A 13339-nucleotide genomic window follows, 5' to 3' on the forward strand; every position below is an offset into this window, starting at 1 on the left:
CAATGCTAGACATGTCCACCTCCTTCTCTAATATCTCAGAGACAGCATTGCAAGGGATCAGACAAATTCCTTTCTGTTGCCAAGGCTATTCTGTGAAGCATCGCATAGCCGCACAATGTGAGTGATTCGCAGTAATTGATACATTCTCAAACAAACGATGAGCTCTCCACTTTCCTCCGGTAGTCTAAAGATGTGCAGGTTTGGTAGACTGACCATGCTAAATTGTCCATAATGCCCAGGGATATGGAGCTTACATGGATTAGCCATGTGAAACACAGGGTTACCGGGATGGAAATGATTGTGTGACATTCTATGGCAGGTCAGTGTGAACTAGATGGACTGAATTCCACACTGATCGGATTCTATGAAACCTGTTGGTTGCACAGTGGAGTTGGTGAACCAGCAGTAGTTGATATTACATCCTTTTAAACAAACGAGGAAACAAGGTATTATCCCCCATTTCAATTAATCCACTGTTCCCAAAATAAGAGCGATCCCATTACACATTGTTACAGATGAGATCAGAACTCTGAAAAGTGATTAAGATGTTAATCTGGACCCTAACATTTTCTTATTTAAAGGTAAATGTAAGGTGCCATGTTCCAGATCCAATTCAATTGATCAAACGAATTGACATTACGCAAAACACAAATTATTCGAACACAATAGTAAAAGTATAATCAAAGAAAGATGAACGTGGAATAACTTAACTCGATTGGAAAACTGAGCCAAACTTAAAGAATTGTTTTACTACTAAACAGTTACTGTTCCAATGTGGGAACAGCTCATAAATACACCCTGGGCAAAAAATTCAGAAAAACAAATTGCAGGGCAACGCAACTCCTGCAACCCAGAAGGGAAAATTCAGAGAGAGTAGCAGCCAGCTACATGTAGTACAGTTTCCAACCCTGTTGAGATCCCGGCTACAACTGCTGCAAACTACCGACTATACGCCCTGGTTCTATGAGAGCTTGACTGTACTCATTGAGGCTGCTTCTATTGTTCCAAATTTAAGAAAAATAAACTAAGGCCTCACAAACTATTTGCTCCAGTTGCTCTGGAAGATTGCTCGATACCTGTGCCTGGAATTAACTTTAAAGAGCCCAGGATAAAATAATTTATCAAGATAGTCTGATTTCTCTTCACAGAAGTTGCCAGTTCCGCTGATATTTTCCAAGATATACTGTTTTTTTGTTCATGATTTACAGCAGAACATTGTGAGTAGAGTTTTATTTTGATTTTCTTCTTGTGAAACTGAAGCCAGTGAGTGCTCCAGGGATCAGTCTAGTTCCGTTATCAGAAGTTATTTTGGTTTCCGGGAAAAAAAAATCATTTGATTTAGAAACTTCCAAAGGTACTTCACTTTATTGCTTCTGAGTTGAAGCCCTTGTATTGGGAAGGATATGCATTTTAGGTCTCTGTATAAGTGATTTTTCTCCTGCACTAAACAAGATCTTGAAAACCGTGTATCAGGTGAATACCTGATGGACATTCCCTCTTGTATGGGACACTAAAACTAGGAAATCCATTTTAAGAACAAGTATTCACTTTGACACAGATATTGGAAAGTCATTAACTTTTTTTTATAAAAAGCAAAAGAATCATGGTCACAGAGTCGAACAACATGGAAGCACACCTTTTGTTCAACTCATACTACAAGCCTAAGTTTGACCCATATCCCTCCAAACATTTCCTATTCTTGTACCTACCCAAACATCTTTCAAATGTTGTAACTGTACCTGCACCCACCACTTCCTTTGAAAGTGCATTTCTAACACTAATATCTCTATGTAAGAACAAATTGCCCCACAAGTACTTTTGAAATCTTTCTCTTCTCACATTAAATTATTCTTGCTGGTTTAGAAATCCTCCGTCCGAGGGAACAGAAACATGCCATTCACCTTATCAATATTCCTCATGATTTTATACTGTTACCCTTGAATCTTCTGCGGTCCGGGGAATCAAACATATGATCCGATCCAATCTCTCCTTATACCCCAGTCCCTCCATTCTTAGCAACGTTCCGGGAAATATATTTTAACCCTAATCAGCTTAATAATGTCCTTCCTCTGTCTGAGTGATCAGAATGGACTCAGTACTCCAAAAGAGGCCTTATCAATGCACTGTACAACCTCAGTATGAAATACCGACACCTATAGTGAAACGTCTGGGCGACCAAGGCAAACGTACTGAATGCCTTCTAAAATCCTTTTTCCACGTTTGATATAAAGTTCAAAGACTTATGTACCAAAATCCCTCGATCCCTCTGGCCTAAAGTACTACCTGGGGCCGTATAATTATGTGTTTTACTTCATGCACTTGTTTATTTTACCAAAATGCAGTACCTCACATTTACCTTATCTAATCTCCATCTGTCACTCCTCAATATATTGACCCAATTGAACAATATCTCTTTGCAATCGCAGACACCTGTCTCACTGCCCAATATAACAGCAATTTTGGTGTAATCTGTAAATGTACCAACCATGCCTTCGATATTATCATCCTAACCTTTTACATCAATGACAAATGAAAGTCCATCCAGTACTGATCCCGGTGGAACACTGCTTGTCGCAGTCTTCCAGGCCAAAGCAAAATCCTCTATTCTGTCTCCTTCTGGAAAACCGAATTTACATCGAGTTATCAAGCTTACCCGCAATCCCATGTGCTCTAACTTTATTAATTAGTCTACCGTGCAGAACCTAATCAAAGGCTTTGCTAATGTTCATTTAAACAACATCTCCCATTCTGCTAAAATCAATCTTTCTGTTTAATTCAATTAAAACAAACTAAAAACATGTTTGTAAGACATGATTCCTCTCATACAAAACCATTCTGACCAATACAAATCAGCCATTCCCTTTCCAGTCATGTAAATCTTATCTTTCAAAATGTCTTCCAACAACTTACTCGTCACCAATGTCAGACACGCAGACTATCGTTTCCATACTTTTCCTTCCAGCCTTTCTAAAGATGCAGTCTTACCCACCCTCCAGTCCTCCAGTAAATTACTTGTGTGTATAAATGATTCAACTACATCTGCTGTGTTCCCATAGTTTCAAAGAACAAAGATCAATGAAAAAATAACGAAGAATATTACAGCACAGGAACAGCCATTCACGCCTGCAAGCCTGCGCCGACCCAGTTCTTCTATCAAAGCATATTTTCTAAGGATCCGTATCTCTTTACTCCCTGCCCGTTCATGTATTTGTCTAGAGAGGTCTTAAATGACACTATTGTGTCCACCATAATACCACTACTGGCAACGCGTTCCAGGAACCCCCACCCTCTGCATAATGAATTTACCACATCTACCTTCCATCAACAGATCCAATCTCATGGCTCCTAGAAATTCAGTTCGCCACTCTGGAAAAAAAATAATCTTCTTGCTATCCACCCTACCTATACCTCTCATGATTTTGTAGACCTCATTCAGATTCCCCCTCCGCGATCTTTGTCTTTCGAATGATAATAATCCTAATCTACTCAACTTCTCTTCATAGCTTGCACCCTCCATATCAGGTAATGTCCGAGTCAACCTATTCTGCACTCTCCAAATCATCCACATCGTTTTGGTAATGTGGACGACCAGAAATGTTCCAAATATAATGCTGAACCATAGTCTTATTGAACTGTAATATGACCTGCCAAATACTGTACTCAATACCACGTTTGATGATGGAAAACATTTCATACGGCTTCTTGACAAATCTGCTGAGCTACAATGCCACCTTCAGGGATCAAATGACTTGAACACCCAGAAATCTCTCTGTACATTAATTTTCCTCTGACAATCCAATTACTGTATAATTCGCTCTTGAATTGTATCTTCCAAAATGCATGACCTCGCATTTGACAGGATTGAACTCCATCTGCAATTTCTCAGCCCAGCTCTCCAACCTACATATCTTTCCTTCCACAATGCCCTGGCATGCACATGATCCTATTCTCGAAATTGATCAATCCTTATGGTTACTCAGACCTTGCACGCACACAACACCCAAATCGCACTGCACTGGTCTTTTGTTGTCACAGTCTCTCTCCATATAAATAATCATTTGCTTTTTTTATTATTCATTCTTAAGTGCTAGACCTCACACTTTATTACAATGAACTCTATCTTCCAATTACATAGTGCAGATTACTTACATCCATATCACACTATGCACTCCAACCTATCTTTACCATCATGGAATATGCATTGATTGCATTCTACATCTCCACCCCTCACACATACACACACACACACACACAGAGACACACGCGCGCGCGCGCGCGCACACACACACACACACACACACACACACACGCACACACACACACACACCGCAAAGAAAACCTTTAATACAGAGAATAAGCAACTGGGAGTCCAAGGGCTGACATTTGTGGTAATCCACTTATTATCGCTCTCTGAACTCACACAGACATATTCATCAAGACTCACTCCTTTGTGTCTTCACAAATGTTCAATCTCTGAACAATAACCCACAAGTTCCTACCTTGTGCAATACACGCTTTATATGGTTGTTCATAAGATGCTTACCAAATCTAATTACACAATCTAAGGGTTCACTTTTATTATCACTGCTTCTCCTTTTCAGATTACTCGATTGAGTCTGTTCAATTCCATTAAATTATTGTAAATCACAATTTATTTTCCTGAATAATGGACTAAAGCAGTTTCCTAATAATAGACATAAGGCTACCTGGCCCTTATTTCCATGCTTTATGCCTTCCTCCTTCCTTGAAGACAGGCATCACAGTAAGACCTTTGAATCCACTGAAATCCCCTTGGACTGTAGTGATATTTCAACAAATGCCAGGAATATGTCTGGAGCACATTCTTTCGAAATCTGACTACTTGCTTTTGGTGGATAGTTTATCCATAATCACGCCCTTTATCAAACGAGTTCTCCTGAAAAAAAGGCCTGTGATGCTTTGGGATATTCTCTGTCGAAACAGTGTCACAACCAATATAAAATAGTTGTTTGAGTTATTTGAGAGTTTCCGTTTTTCCTGTGTGTAATTTCACGATGTCATCTTCCAATTGTTCCAAAAAAACGTTTTAGCTATTCTTTTCTTTTTCTTCTTTTTATTTCCACATGGAGCCTCATGTCATTTTTGTTTATACTTTGCAACAATTGACCTTCCTAAATCAATTGTCTCCAACTTTATTCGCTTTACAGCTTTGAACTAGTGGCCTCTAAAAAAAAAGTCCCAAACTTCTGGTCTAGCAGCAGTTTTCATCATTTGTGCGCCTGTGTTGTCATTAGGTACTCACCCTGACTATATTTGCTTATCATACAAAGTTTACAATCTCATCAATTCCTTTTTGATGTTTTAAAATTTGTTCACGGAATCATTGGCTAGGTCAGCATTAATTGCCTATCCCTAATTGCACAGAAGGCAGTTCTGAGACAACCATATTGCTGTGGGACGCGAATCACATGTAGGCCAGACCAGGTAGGATGGCAGATTCCTTCTGTAAAGGACTTTACTGAATCAGAGAGGTCTGCCCAACAATTGACAATGGATTCATGGTCATCATGAGATTTTTAACTCGAGATTGTTTTCATGGAAATAAATTTTCACTATCTGCCGTGGCCGGATTTGAACTCGGGTCCTAGAACGTTATCGGAACCTATTCAACAATCTAGCGATAATACCACAAGGCCATCGTCTCCCAATCATGCTCGATTGTTGTGAAATGTTAATTTAAATATCTGCCAATTTTATCAACTGAACTTCCTTTCAGTCTATTTTCCAGCTCGTTGTTAGCAACACGTTCTTGAGCTGTTGATAATAACATAAAAACTAGGAGCAGGAGTAGTTCGTCCAGCCCTTCGACCCTGCTCCGTCATTCAATAAGATTATGGCTGATCTTTTTGTGGACTCAGCTCCATTTACCCAACCTCTCACTGTATCCGTTATTTTCTTCCATTGTTAGAAAAAAATACCTTATTTTAAAACAGTTTTCTGAATAGCGTTAATTACTTCCCGGGCAAGGAATTCCACAGATTAATAACCCTCTGGGTGAAGACATTCTTTCTCAATTCAGTCCTAAATCTGATTCATCTAATCTTGCAGCTATGCCCTCATAACCTAGCTTCACCTGTCAATGGAAGAATCCTCTCTATTTCTATCTGATACATTCCCTTCATTGTTTCATATGTTTCTCAAATTCTCATTGTTCTGAATTCCAATCAATATAATCCCAAACTACTCGGTCTCTCCTCATAGATCAACCCTCCCCCCCCCCACCCCCCCCCCCACCCTTCAACGCCGGAATGAACCTCCCCTAAACTCTCTTCAGTGCCAGTATATCCTTTCTCAAGTACGGAGACGAAATCTGCGCACAGTACTGCAGATATGATCTCACCAGCACCTTTGTACAGCTGCAGCATTACCTTTCTGCTTTTAAACTCAACCCCTTGAGCAATGAAGGAGAAAATTACATTTGCCTTCCTAACCACTTCTTGTACCTGCAGACCAAAAGTCAGCAATTCGTGCCTGATTCTTCTCAAACTTCCAAGGGGTTTTCCCATGTGGATTCAAGTATGATCGGCTGACGATGACTAACATGGAGTTTCAATGGATTGACAGATTGTGAAAGTTATGAGTCAAAGTTGCTGATATCCCTGTCTGACAGGGAGCTTCAGGTGTGACGCTTTGGGAAGTGAATGAAAATACAAGCAATGACACAGTACCACCAACTGTACAGGGGCTCAAATCATGGTCAAGGAGGGAAACAGAGTGAAACACATTCATTTTAAGCAGAAATCTGGAAGGGAAAACACATTTGAAGGTCTATGAGAAATGATTTGACGAATGAGACTAATTGGAGAAGTGATGCCAGAGAGAGACACTGATAAGGATGAGAACATTAAAATGAGATATTACCACACCAGAAGCAACTGTAGGTCAACAATTATATGGGTGGTAAATGAATTAGACTCCATGTGATGATGGACAAGCAGCAGACTTGAGGGATAAACTGAGATTCTTGGAGAATATAAAGTGAGACGCCAATAAGACGATTATTAGAACAGTTGAAACTGAAGCAGACCGAGACATGGATGAATGTTTTCAGAAGCAGTGTGTCTGAGGCAGGGATACAGATCGAGGCTGCAACAGAGCTGGGAAATGGGGAAAGTTTTGGTGACAGATACGAAAATTAGGAAGAAACTCAATTCACTTCAAAATAGAATGCTGAAATTGTACACAAACTTGTTCAGGCTCAGGTAAAAGCTGGGAGAGGAATAAAGTCAGTGCATGTGGGAGATCACAGCAGAGTTTGATGATACGGGCTCCTCTGTTACAAGAGAACAGTCAGTATTGGTTAATTCAGGAATAATCTATGAAGCAGAAGGCAGAACTAGAAATGAATTCATTTACAAAATAGAGCATGCCACTAATTCTATCAGTGATATGATACTTAGAATAAAGACTTCACTATTTAGACAATGTTATTGCTTCCAAAAGATTGATCACCAAAACAAAAGCATGGCCTGTGTAAGATAGAGAGCACAACTCCCTCATTGTTTGTGTGGAGGGAGATGCGGTTGGGTGGAGTGGTATTGGACATTTCAGTAAGAATGCTGGACTACAGTTATGTAGGAATTCGTGAGTTTACATCTTGTATCGTATTTGCAGATTTGGTCAGTCGTTTTTGTATGTAGGGGTAAAAACAATGACTGCAGATGCCTGTATTCCTGCTGAAGGGCTTTTGCTGCTCCTTGGATTCTGCCAGAACTGCTGTACCTTTCCAGCACCTCTCTAATCTAGTTTTTGCAAGTATGCAAATACCTTGTATGCTGTCCAGAAAAAGTTTAATAATTTGAAGCTTTAGATATTCAGATTATCTTTGAGAAAAGGTGATACGCTGGCCTTGTTAACATGAGTGTCCTCAGGAGAGAGGAATGAACTTATAAAGTGCTGTATAATATTCACATAGTGCATATGAAAATGAGTATGTAAATTATTGGTGGGTCCACCTACAGTTTTAAAATTGTTATTTAATCTTTTGATATCATAAATGATTTGTGTACATTTTTAACACTGTGTCAAAGAATGTGCAAAGGTAGGCAGCCGAACTGGCTTGTGTTTACCCTGATTTAATTAGATCACGCTGAACTGATTATACCATTGAACCTGCATTCCCAACTATTCTGCAAATGTTTTCAGCCCTTTCCTGACCTAGAACCTATCTACTTCTGTCTTTAAAAGGTGTTTAGGGTCTCTGCTTTCACTAAATTTTCAGGAAGAGAAATCCAAAATAAAACCACCTGCAGAAAGGAAAGTTAATTGATGTTTTGAATGGGTGATCCCTCATGTTGAACAAATGAACGACAAGTTTGCATGTTACCTGTACGTCGAAGCATTCTATCCACAGCTAATCTGTCAGGATTCAATAAAATGTCTATCAGATCGTGAGCCAACATTGTCTATTCAACAAATCAAGTCTGCTCCACAATTCAGTACAATCATGGCTGATTGATAATCCTCAAATCCCGTCTCCTTGTCTTATCCCCATAGCTCTTGATTCCCTTACTGCTTAGAAATCTGTCCACCATCTGCATTGAGTAGATTTAGCAACAGGGTTTCAACAGGCCAATCATTAAATAACCCAATGAGAGAGAAGTACTTCTCATCTCCATCTTAAAAAATATGCTCCCTTTGATTGAGGCTATACTCTCTGGTCCTGGACTCTCCCACAAATTGAGACAACCTTGTTGGCAATGAACCTGTCAAGCCTACTGACAATCTGATTTTGTTTCCATTAAGATCTCCTCACATTCTTCCAAATTCCAATGAGTTTTGACTAAGCTACTCAATCTCACTCTATAAGAAAATATCACAATTCTCAGGATTAATTCTGTGGACCTTCTCCCATCTGCTACCAACACATCTATTATCTCCTCCACATATGTCCTTAGAAACTTAGACCAGAACCGTTCACATTTGTGCAGGTTCAGGCAGCGTAGAAACGTGTACATGTTTAGAATGATATTTATGCACCACCACATTTGAAATAATTGTTAATCGTGCAATCCAACTTTCTTATTTTTGCAGAATTGCATGCCAACGTTTTGATTGTCAAGCTGAGGGCCTGAAATTCCTGAGTCCTTTCTTTTGTAAATTAGATTCAACTCTTCTATTTTGCCTGATAATGTTATTCGGTACAAACTTTCCAATGTTATATGCCAGATGCCAACTTTGTGCGCACACCATATTTCTTTTCTATCTCACGTTAAACTCCTTGCATCATCCTCACCATTTGCCTTCCCACTTCTGTTTGTGTTACTCACAGATATGGAGATAGTACTTTCATTTCTATCACCCAAGTGATTGTGCAGTTAATAATTCGGGCCCCAGCATTGATCGCTGTGGCACCGCACTGGTTAAGGTCATCATCCCAAAAATAGTTCCTAGATGCTTCTCTTTCAGCGGATCATCTCTACAGACATGTTATACTCAATTAAACTATCAATTTCCTCAATGAGAACAGGAATTACACCCATGCTATTAGTATCTTTCTGTTTGATAAACTAGCTATCTCAGCAACTTAACTTACCAACATCCAGTCCCTGACACAACAGAAACATTAACATCTACATTTATATTCAATCTTGCTCACAATAACTGATACAATTCTGTGACGTTGCCCCATTACTTATTGTACCTGCATAAAACGTTTTGCAAATAAAGCAGAAGTGCACCAGATTGCATTGAATCATATAACTCTGTCAGCTCTCATCTTATTTTCTTTCTTCTAATGGACGATTTCGCAAATGTTCGTCTCATACATTTGCTTCATCTTGTTTATCTGACCTAACATTAAGTTTTTCAAACGATAAAAATGTGATTGATATTAATTATTTGCATATTTTTAAGGGTGGGGGTGCATGTTTTCATACTCCTGTTAAGAGGGGGATCGCGAATTTATAGGGTGGAGGAGAATGTTGGATAGAAATCAGAAAGGAGTCAATCACGATGTTGTTGAATGTCAGAAAGCGAGGGGCCAAATAGCCCTCATCAGCTTCTACTTTCTATTCATATTCCTGGACAATTACTTTCCGGAAGACCTCCTTTTTATCAATATTATCTAGAACATTACAGCACAGTATAGGCCCTTTGGCCCTCGATGATGTGCCGACTTACAGAGCCAACTTAGAAAAACACCATCTAACCTACACAATTGCATTTTCATCCATATGTCTATCCAAATTTAATTTTAATGTCCTTAAAGTTCCCATGTCTACTTTTGCTGCTGGCAGGTCATTCTACACCCCTACTACGCTCTGAGTACCGAAACAATCTCGGACATCTGTCCTATATATACATGCCTCAATGTAAAACGATGTACCCTCGTGCTCGCGATCATCATCTGTGGAAAAAAGGCTTTAACTGTCCACCGTTTCCAACCGTCTGATTACCTTATACGTCTCAGTTAAATCACCTCTCAGCATTCTTCTCTCTAATGAAAACAGCCTCAAATCCCTCAGCCTTTCCTCGCAAGACCTTCCCTCCATATTGAGCATCATCCAAGTAAATCTGCTCTGAACCCTTTCCGAAACTTTCACATCCTTTATATAATGTGGTGACGCATGCTGTTGCACCAGATGTTTAGACAGTTGTGGCATGAACTGATGGCTCCGAAACTCTATCTCTCTACTAATAAAGGCTAACACACCGTATGCCTTCTTAATAACCCGATCAAGCTAGGTTGGAACTTTCAGGGAACTATGTACATGGACACCGAGATCTCTCTCATCATCTGCCTTGCAAAGAATCTTACCATTAACCCAGTTCTCTGCATTGGTGTTACTCCATCCAAAGTGAATTACCTCACACTTTTCCGCATGAAACTCCTTTTGCCATCTCTCAGCACAGCTCTTCATCTTATCTTCGTCCCTCTGCAACCTACAACATCCTTTGGCACGATCCACAACTATACTGACCTTAGTATTATCTGCAAATTTACTAACCACTCTTTGTACACTCTCGTCCAGCTCATTTTTAAAAATGACAAAGAACGGTGGACCAAAGTAAATCCTTGCAGTACCCCAGTGGTAACTGAACACCTTGATCAACATTTCCCATCAACCATCACCCTCTGTCTTCTGTCAACAAGCAAACTAAACAACCCTCCATATTTTGTGAAATAGGCTACCGTGGGGAACCTTATCAAATGCTTTACTGAAATCCACATACACCACATCAACCACTTTACCCTCATCCAGCTGTTTGGCCACCTTGCCAAATAATTCCATCGGGTTTGTGAAGCACGACCTACCCTTCACAAAACCATGTTTACTAGCCCTATCAACTTATTCCTTTCCAGATGATGTTAAATCCTATAACTTATAACCTTTTCCAATGCTTTATCCACAAATAAAGCAAGGCTCACTGGTCTATCATTCCCAGGGTTGTCTATACTCCCCTTCTGGAACAAGAGAACAGCATTTGCTATCCTCCAGATTTCTAGCACAATTCCGGTAGACAATGACGACATAAATATCAAAGCCAAATAGTCTGCAATCTCCTTCTTGGCTTTCCAGAGAATTGTAGGATAAACCCATACAACCCAGGGGTCTTGTTTATTTGGACGATTTCCAGAATTGCTCACACCTCTTCCATTTGAACCTCAGTCCCATCTAGTCTAGAGGCCTGTATCTCCGTATACTGCTCAACAACATCGTCTTTTTCCAGAGTGAATAATGACGTAAAATATTTATTTAGCGCATTCCCATCTAGTCTGCCTCAATGCACAGCTTCCCACTACTATCTTTGTTTGGCCCTAATCTTATTCTAGTCATCATTTTATTCTTGAAATACCTCGAAAAATCCTTAAGATTTTCCTTGATCCTATCTTCCAACGGCTTCGCATGTCCTCTTCTGGCTCGTTTTATATCTTTCCTGTCTAATTCGTAGCTCTAAAGCGCTCTAACTGAGTCCTTCATGTTTCACCATAACATCAGACGTATTCTTCCTCTTGACAAGAGATTCAAATTCTTTAATAAACCACGGCTAGACCACTTCCTTCCGGTCTGACAGGCACATACTCTTAAAGGACACACTGTAGCTATTCCTTGAATAAGCTCCACATTCCAATTGTACACAATCCCTGCAGTTTCCTTCCCCATCCTATACATCCTAAATCTTGACGCATTGCATCCTATTGAAGCTTTCTCCCAGCTCCAACTCTTGCCCTGCCGTATATACCTATCCCTTTCCATCGCAAAAGTAAACATAATCAAATTGTGGTCGCTATCATCAATTTGCTCACTTACCTCCAAATCTAAAATCGGGTCCAATTCATTACCGAGTACCAAATCCTATGTGGCATCGCTCCTTTTCAGTCTGTCTACATATCGTGTACACATTGGACAAAATCTAACAAATCTAAAGTACTTGCACGATAAAGTTCCCAGACAATAGTTGGAAAATTAAAGTCCCCCATAACAATTACGCTGTCACTCTCGCTCGTATCGAGAATCATTTTTGCTATCCTTTCCACTACATCTCTGGAACAATTCGGAGGCCTATAGAAAACTCCCAACAGGGTTACCTCTCCTTCCCTGTTTCTAACCTCAGCTCTTACTACCTCAGCAGACGAACACTCAGACGTCCTTTCTGCCACTATAATACTGTCCTTGATAACCAAGGCCACACTGACTTCCCCAACACCCCCATCTCTTACAATCTTCCCTCTTCTCACTGAAACATCTAAATACAGAAACCTGCAATAACCTTTCCTATCACTGCTCTACAATGTCTCTGAAATGGCCACAACATCGAACTCCCACTTTCTAACCCATGCTGCAAGTTCACCCAAGGCATTCTGCATGCTCCTTGCATTCCCACCTCAGGCGACTGACTGTGTGGAGTTTGCACGTTCTGCCCGTATCTGCGTGGGTTTTCTCCGGGTGCTCCGGTTTCCTCCCACAGTCCAAAGATGTGTGGGTCAGGTGAATTGGCTATGCTAAATTGCCGGTAGTGTTAGGCAAAGGGTAAATGCAGGGGTATGGGTGGGTTGCGCTTCGGTGGGTCGGTATGGACTTGTTGGGCCGAAGGGCCTGTTTCCACACTGTAAGTAATCTAATCAAACGTAGACACACTATAAATCAGCTTCTTGCTTGATGGTGCCCTCTTGCGACGTTGAAACCATTTTTCTTACCTCACTGTTCTCAACCTCCTGTTGGAACTACAATTTTGGTTCCTATACCCCTGCGAAATTAGCTTAAACTGTTTCGAAGAGTATTAGCAAATTCTCCCTCACTCAAGGCTATTGCTACCCGTCTGATTCAGGTGAAGAGCATCCTGTTTGGAGATGTTC

This window comes from Hemiscyllium ocellatum, unplaced genomic scaffold, assembly GCF_020745735.1.
Source record: "Hemiscyllium ocellatum isolate sHemOce1 unplaced genomic scaffold, sHemOce1.pat.X.cur. scaffold_460_pat_ctg1, whole genome shotgun sequence".
NCBI lineage: Eukaryota > Metazoa > Chordata > Chondrichthyes > Orectolobiformes > Hemiscylliidae > Hemiscyllium > Hemiscyllium ocellatum.